This window comes from Lacerta agilis, chromosome 5 (genome assembly GCF_009819535.1).
Source record: "Lacerta agilis isolate rLacAgi1 chromosome 5, rLacAgi1.pri, whole genome shotgun sequence".
NCBI lineage: Eukaryota > Metazoa > Chordata > Lepidosauria > Squamata > Lacertidae > Lacerta > Lacerta agilis.
In genome coordinates, this window is record NC_046316.1 from 89,206,486 (window position 1) to 89,213,885 (window position 7,400).

The 7,400-nt window shown below is 46.8% G+C and overlaps 1 protein-coding gene across 13 annotated transcripts in view; it reads right to left on the reverse strand.

The window, feature by feature from the left end:
• The window catches only part of EIF4G1 (eukaryotic translation initiation factor 4 gamma 1), an 83,448-nt gene extending 80,142 nt beyond the window's left edge, over positions 1–3,306 (reverse strand). For 9 of the 13 annotated variants that reach the window (XM_033150785.1, XM_033150789.1, XM_033150784.1 and 6 more), the window contains exon 1: positions 3,191–3,306. The gene's annotated coding sequence lies outside the window, so the exon portion shown is untranslated. The remainder of the gene's footprint in view (positions 1–3,190) is intronic. The other 4 variants (XM_033150786.1, XM_033150781.1, XM_033150773.1 and 1 more) reach the window with 2 other exon arrangements.
• Positions 3,307–7,400: the final 4,094 nt, after the last annotated feature.

The window sequence follows — 7,400 nt, forward strand, 5'->3', positions numbered from 1 at the left end:
ACACCACATGGTAAACTTCTACAGAGGAACACAGGTATGCCTTGCAAGTACTATACAGTACTGTATATCACTGAGTTCAATGGGTTTTACTTCCAAGGAAATGTATACACAATCAGCAGGCACATCACAGCCATATATGGGGCAGGCGTATTTCAGAGTGGCTGTTTTGTTGCATAATATCAGCCTTCTCCAACATGGACAAACATTAGGGAAGATGTAGTCCAAAACATCCAGGTGGTGGGAAGGTTAGGTAAAGTGACTGGTCCTCTTAATAAAGGTATTCTGTCTGGGGACATTCAGTCCTATACATGGCACAATAGGAGACTGGAATGTCACAAGCATGTACCAAAACAATTGATTCCTGCCTATATGTACTAAGCAGAACAAAAGCTTATGTGCCAGAAGATCTTCAGATGTCCACTCAAGGTTATGCAGCTTTCACCTCCCTTTTATTCAGGTTCATTAATGAAGTTATTTTAATCCATGTTACTTTAGAGAGTTCAGAAAAGGGCTACATTATGGATTAAACTACCAATAAGGTATAGTGGTAAATCCAAGGACACACCGTAGCTACCTTGAACTCTATAAGGAAAAGTGGGGTAGAAACGTTTTAAGTAAGTGATACCAACAAAACTATCGTGGAAAGAATGAGAGGAGGGTGTTAACAAAAGATTTGTCAGGGACAAAGTTACAATTCAGTGGAAAGCAGGATCGGACCCTCCAGATGCAGTCTAAAAGGCTCAGATATAAAGGAACTCAAAGAGAAATAATCATATAAGGAAATGAAATAAACTATAAGTATAAGAACCTTATAAAGGTCCAGTTTTGTATTTTAACAGCCCAAATAGGGTGGGGGCTAGTTGAAGATATTAAATTTCAGGCCTCAGAAGAGCATAACCTCATAAAATACAAGCTGCCAGTACATTTTGGGACAGACCTGGTTTGTCTCATGGCTACTGGCCAAGAAGGGAACCTGGTTTAAGACCTCAAGCCATTTAAACTCAAGTCGCATAAAATTCAAGCTCAGTCCCCATCAAATGCCTCGAATATCATAAATATGGAATATAGGGGTGGCTGGAGGCCTTAGAAGCTCTACACTTCATTCTAAATTGTGGAAATGGTGCCCTAAATACTGTGTGTGCTAGATACTGGGCTCTACAGATAAGCAGGGAGGGGACTTTAACAAGGTCCAACAGAAATAAGTTGGTTGAGTTTCAGCAGCAAATAATATTATATGAGATAGCAGCTGGTCTCAACTTTAAGACACTGTAGTACTGCGCTAGCATGCCAAAGTTGTCATGCAACTAAGCTGTAGAAGTAAGGCCCCTATGGTTTCAGGTATCCTTTCAGAAAATGTGATTTCATGTCTTAAACAATGCACAATTCATGGGAAGAAGGGATTTGTTGACCACATACTTTGTGGGGGAGAATTGATTGTGGAGCTGGAAATTCTGTTTCTTTGGTAATTTTGATTAACACTTTCAGAGTGCAAAAGTATTTAGAAGTCATGTTTTATTCATGGCACACCGGCCTCAGACTTTGTTCACGCTGTACTTATAAGTCCAGAGTTAACTGTACGTAGAGCAGAAACCCTGAAGAAGCTTGCATAGAAAGGGCTTGGACTCCATAAATATTATACAGATTGAGCAGTAGAGGGATCTGTTTACAGTGGTGCCTCGCTAGAAGAAAATAATTCATTCTGCGAGTATTTTCGTCTAGCGATTTTTTCGACTAACGAAACACCAATGCAAATAGCGGTTTTCGCTAGACGAAAAAAAAAATTCGTCTTGCGAGGCAGCCCCATTGACAAATTCGTCTTGTGGGGCAGCCTTCCGCTAGACGAATGCCTTCGTCTAGCGAGTTTTTCGTCTAGCGAGGCATTCGTCTAGCGGGGCACCACTGTATTATAGTGTCTGCCCATTGGAAAGACTGTTTTGAGTTCCTACTGATACTTATGCAAGATTGGCTATGCTTCTAAAGCACAGGCCTCTCTTCCGGGTTCATATGCAGAGTTTGAGAGAGGCCTAGTACCTGTACTAAGGCCCTGTAACAGCAGCACATATAAAGGACTGAAGTTTTAGGGTCAAAATCCTCCTCAGTGCCTGGATAGATAAGTAAAGGCTCCTCTTAAGTTTCAGGGCTTTCTCCGAAAAGAGGCTGGCTTTAAGGGGGGACCTTTGTCCCCCAATACTGGCCCATGCCAAGGGCATATTTGCTTGGAAAGCTCTCGTCCTTAAAACACAGCTTGAGTTAAGATGCAGGGCAAAAAATAAATTTAGTGCTTATTAAAATACAGGCATCACAGGCATGACCTACAGGAGACTTGGCTGCTTTGTGGAGTCTGCATTTGGGGTGGGGAGCGAAAGGGCTCGAATTCAGGACCGAAAAACCTCACATCTGTTCCAGGTGCGGAGACGTTTTAAAAACAAGATACCGTACTGGCGTTATGTGAAAGAAAGGTTTGTTTAGTGGAGCAGACACTAGGAGAGAGCTAGCCAGGCTTTTTTGGCCCGGATGAAGCCCCCCAGGGAAGCCATTGAGGCTCTCAGCCTGCGTGTGTACCCAAATGCGCGTGCGAGGGGATGCCAAACTGGGTCTTTGACCCGGGGGAAATGGAAGTCCAGTTTCGCCCCTGCTCGGAAACACCCTTTCCGTAACCTTGCGCTTCGCACGCACGCGAGGAATCCGAGAGACAAGCGCCGTCTGCACGCGCCCAGGGGCACCCTGCGCAGGCCGAAGAAAGCGGGAGCACAAAGGCCGGCTCCACTCTCCCAGAGAAAGCCTAATCAGCGGGAGGAGGAGGAACCGGGGAGAGGCCGGGTCTCTCTTCTCTCTCCCGGCAGCCAACCTTCACCCGGGCGCGGGGACCACGAGGCCTAGCCCGGCCGGCGTCTCCTTCCTCCTCCCGCCCCACGTGGTGCTCAGGCGAGGCCTCCGAGGGCCAGGCAGGCGGCCGGGTAGGCGAGGGGGCAATGGCGGCCGGAGCCCAGTCAGGGCGCGACGAGGTTGGGGGGGGGTGAGGGTGGGGGGAATGCCCTCGTCGCGGGAGGGGGGGCAGCAGGGGGAGGAGACCGGCGAGGCCCCGCCTCTCTCCTGCCACCCCCCCCCCCACCGTGCCAACCGCGGCCTACACTGCCTTTCTCTCTCGCGCCCCCCCCCGCACCTTCCCCCCTCCCCCCCCCGCGGTTACCTTCAGTCTCCTTCAGTCCGGGGAGCGGGGCCCGACGCAGCCGCAGCGGAGCCCAGCACGACCATTTCCGGAGCCGCTCTCCGAAGGGAGGGGCGGGGCAAGAGGAAGGGAGGAGGAGAAGGAGGAGGAGGGTCGGTCACGGGGCGAGGGAGGACGGCGGAGAGGGGGCGGGGCTCGCCTGAAGCCTCTCAGGGGGAAGGGAGGGAGGTGGGGCGAATTAGGAGGGGTGGGAGGAACTGCCGCCCCGCCTTCGTCACGTGGCTCGCGCCATGCTCTGGTATTGGGGGACGAAGGGGAGAGAAAGAAAGAGGCGGTCAGGTGACCCCGAGCGGCCGGCGCGGCCTTTTGGACACGTGACCTCCACGCGAGGCGGGCGGGGTGGCCGGCCGGCGCGCGCACCTGCGTCACGTGGCGTTTGGAGCTTCCGTTTCCCCTTTCCTTGTCGAAGCGTTCTTGCCTCTGCCTGGTGCCACTCTATGGCTCGTGACACGTGTGGGTGGTGGGTGGTGGGGGAGGGGATCGGGCCCGGAGTACTTTCCTCACTCTTCTTAATGAAAAAGCACAGGGAAATCAATATATGTGTGTGTTTGTATATATGTATATTATAAACACACACACAAAAACAATAATTTCGGAGAGCAAAAATGTTTTTATTCTATTAATGCTTATTTGTTTTTAATCATTTTTTCTCCCTAAGTTTTTAGCTGTTCCTGTTTTATCTGTACGCCAACTCGAGACCCTGTTGGGGAAAAGTTGCGATATAAATAATAGGACTGGCCCTACCAGCAAACGCAGTAACAGGAGCTACTGGTGGCTTCAGGCTTCCCGGGGCGACGTCACCTCATTCTTCTCTTCTTGGTTCAGAGTACGATGCTCCCAGCCAATGATTGACTGACATTCTGTAAGGCCCCTGCCATTCCCTTACAGCCTCCACCCCGCCTCTGGATTTCCTCATGGCACCTTTGTATCAAGTTTAACCCACAAGAGCTAAATGGAACTTCCAGGTTCAGAGGCACTCTGCTCCCAGATTGCAGGTCTTGGAGGATAAAATATAGGGGGTGCCTCTGAAGTGTGTCTGAAAACTTCAGTTGGCACAGAATGTGGCAGCAAGGTGCAAGTGGGTGCTTGGGCACGGAAGTTCATTTTGTTGTTGTTCAGTCGTTCAGTCGTGTCCGACTCTTCGTGACCCCATGGACCAGAGTACGCCAGGCACGCCTATCCTTCACTGCCTCTCGCAGTTTGGCCAAACTCATGTTAGTAGCTTCAAGAACACTGTCCATTATACCTATCTTACAGCAGCTGCACTCATTGGTTGGCAGTTTGTAAATGGGCTTCATACATGCTGGTCATTACTTCTAAAGTTCTAAATGGCTTGAGTGCGGGCTGACTGAAGGGTGATATGATAGCCATGTTCAAATATATAAAAGGATGTCATATAGAGGGAGAAAGGTTGTTTTCTGCTGCTCCAGAGAAGAGGACACGGGGTTTGAATCCATTGCCCCGTGTCCGCTTCTCTGGAGCAGCAGAAAACAACCTTTCACCCTCCTCTATATGACATACTTCTATATATTTAAACATGGCTATCATATCACCCCTTAGCCTTCTCTTCTCCAGGCTAAACATACCCAGCTCCCTAAGCCGTTCCTCATAAGGCATTGTTTCCAGGCCTTTGACCATTTTGCTTGCCCTCTTCTGGACACGTTCCAGCTTGGCAGTATCCTTCTTGAACTGTGGTGCCCAGAACTGGACACAGTATTCCAGGTGAGGTCTGACCAGAGCAGAATATAGTGGTGCTATTACTTCCCTTGATCTAGATGCTATACTCCTATTGATGCAGCCCAGAATTGCATTGGCTTTTTTAGCTGCTGCATCACTGTTGACTCATGTCAAGTTTGTGGTCTACCAAGACTCCTAGATCCTTTTCACATGTACTGCTCTCAAGCCAGGTGTCACCCGTCCTGTATTTGTGCACTTTTCCCTCAACTCACCTCTATGACTTAGGCTCACGAGGACTAAGCTCCAACTTATAATAAACTGCATGGTGATTTAAAAGTGAGTAAATTATGTACTGATTGACTGACCCTGGACCACAAGATTGGATGAAGATCCTATGTATGAATATGTTGGTTTAAAAATAATTGAGAGTTCCATATGAAAGATCTACCTACCTGTCAAAATGGCATAATGAAACAGACAGTAATGAAAAACATCAACAAAGTGCCCTGCAGATATTATGCTGGCCTTTGCTTGCAGATGTTGGAAAGTGCCCTCTCTTGGGACGTAAGTTTGTACGCAGAGGAAAGGAAAGGCCGTGAAACTGCCTGAACCCAAAGTCATCAAATGTTCTTTTAGACACTTGTGGAATTTGAACAAGCTAGAGTCAGAAAGGACACTTAGTACATAACATAGTACATCCGTATCTTGAATTCTGGCTTTGATCAGAAGTTGAATCCAATTGTCAAGAGATGCTTCAAAATCATACACTGTTGGTTAGTCAGCAAGCAAGATAATTGCTCAGTGTTACTTATGGTGACAGATAACGATGCAAACTCTCTGCAGTAGTCATCTCACCCCACCATCCTCTCACAAAATGAGCCCGAGTATGAATGAGCTGAAGTGTTTCTTTCATATGAGATCATGCTTGTTCACCATCACCCAGTGTTCAAGTCAGGAGGGATGGTTAGTCTTTTCTGTAGCACTGACTGAGCACATTAATCCCTTTTCTTCCCTTCAGCCACCCACACTACCTCTGCAAAAATCCTAGCCCAGCCAGATATGAAACCCACTCACTCCTCTGCCCTACCTTTCTGTTCCCTTTTATTTTGTAATGTTTGTGTTCTGTCCCAAAACCACTAAAAACTCTCCTCCTTTCTTGTCATTCACTACATGAGGGGCGGGGAACCTTTTTTTCTATAGAGGGTCACATTTCCACAGGGGTCCGGGTAGGCAGTGTCAGAAGTAGATGTGACTTCTTTCTGCCACCTTTGTATCTTTTTTTCTACCATTCCTTTCCTCCCTGTTAGCAGTGCTGCCAGAGATTGCTCTTACAAGAGATCTGAATTCATCACTTCTTCTTAAATCCTCCCACCTCCCTAAGCTGCAGTATACAGATGCTCAAGAAAACTCACCAACATCAGGACCCCTAGGAGCTGAGATAAACAGAAAGTGCAGGCTATTTCAGAATCTACAGACGGGCGGGTGAACTCTTCAAACAAAAGACAAGTAATAAGTAAGTTTTCTAGCAGTTATGGATCAAGAGCCTTCATAAGGCATTGCCTGCTCCTCTTTTCATCCCCCTGGCCAGCAGACTCAAATGTAAATTTGAATAAGCTCACCACAGGGTCCCAAAAAAATGAGTGTCTACCATTTGATTGTCCCAATATTTGGTTTCTTACATGCTGAACCTCTGGCTCTTGCATTGCTCTATAGCAAGTGATTCTTAAGCCTTGGCATGATGTCCTCCCCAATTTACTTTAAAAAAAGAAAAATAGAAATGTAGACACCCAAGATATATAATAGCACTGAGATAGTCAGTATCAGGATTTAAGGAAAGGAAGTAGAAAATAAGACCTACAGTTATTTTTAAAAAATGCCTCAGTTGATGTATTTCCAATAGTGAAATCAAGGTACAATTTGGCTATTTAGGAGACTGGTGCAATGCATTCTATTGCAATTTCTGAAAAGTACTTACAGCCACAATGGGATATATATACATGTTTTAAGTAGTATTCCCTGATCAAATGAATCTACAACATATTAAACTTGAAAGGTGCAGAGCTGGAAAAGGTGCAGGGAAGAACAACCAAAATACTCATGAGCAGTGCAGCAACTTCCCCTGCAAGGAGAACTTAAAAAATTTGGGGCTATTTTGTTTAGGAAAAAAAGGGAGGGGGAGACATGATAGAAGTGTATGGCATGGAGAAAGTAGGTTTTTCTCCCTTTCAAAGCTAGAATCCAGTACAGCAGAATGGTGGGAGATGCAGGACAGGAGGAAGTACTTCTTCACATGGTACAGTTAAATAATGGTATTCTCAAAGATGTGATGATGCCCACCCATTTATATTGTCTAATCCAGGCATGGCCAAACCACTGGTCCTGTTAGCTAGGGATGATGGGAGCTGTAGTCCCAAAACATCTGGAGGGCCAAGTTTGGCCAATCTGTTTAAAACTAAGTCACCAAGTTAGTTTTATAAATGGCTATATGATGCTT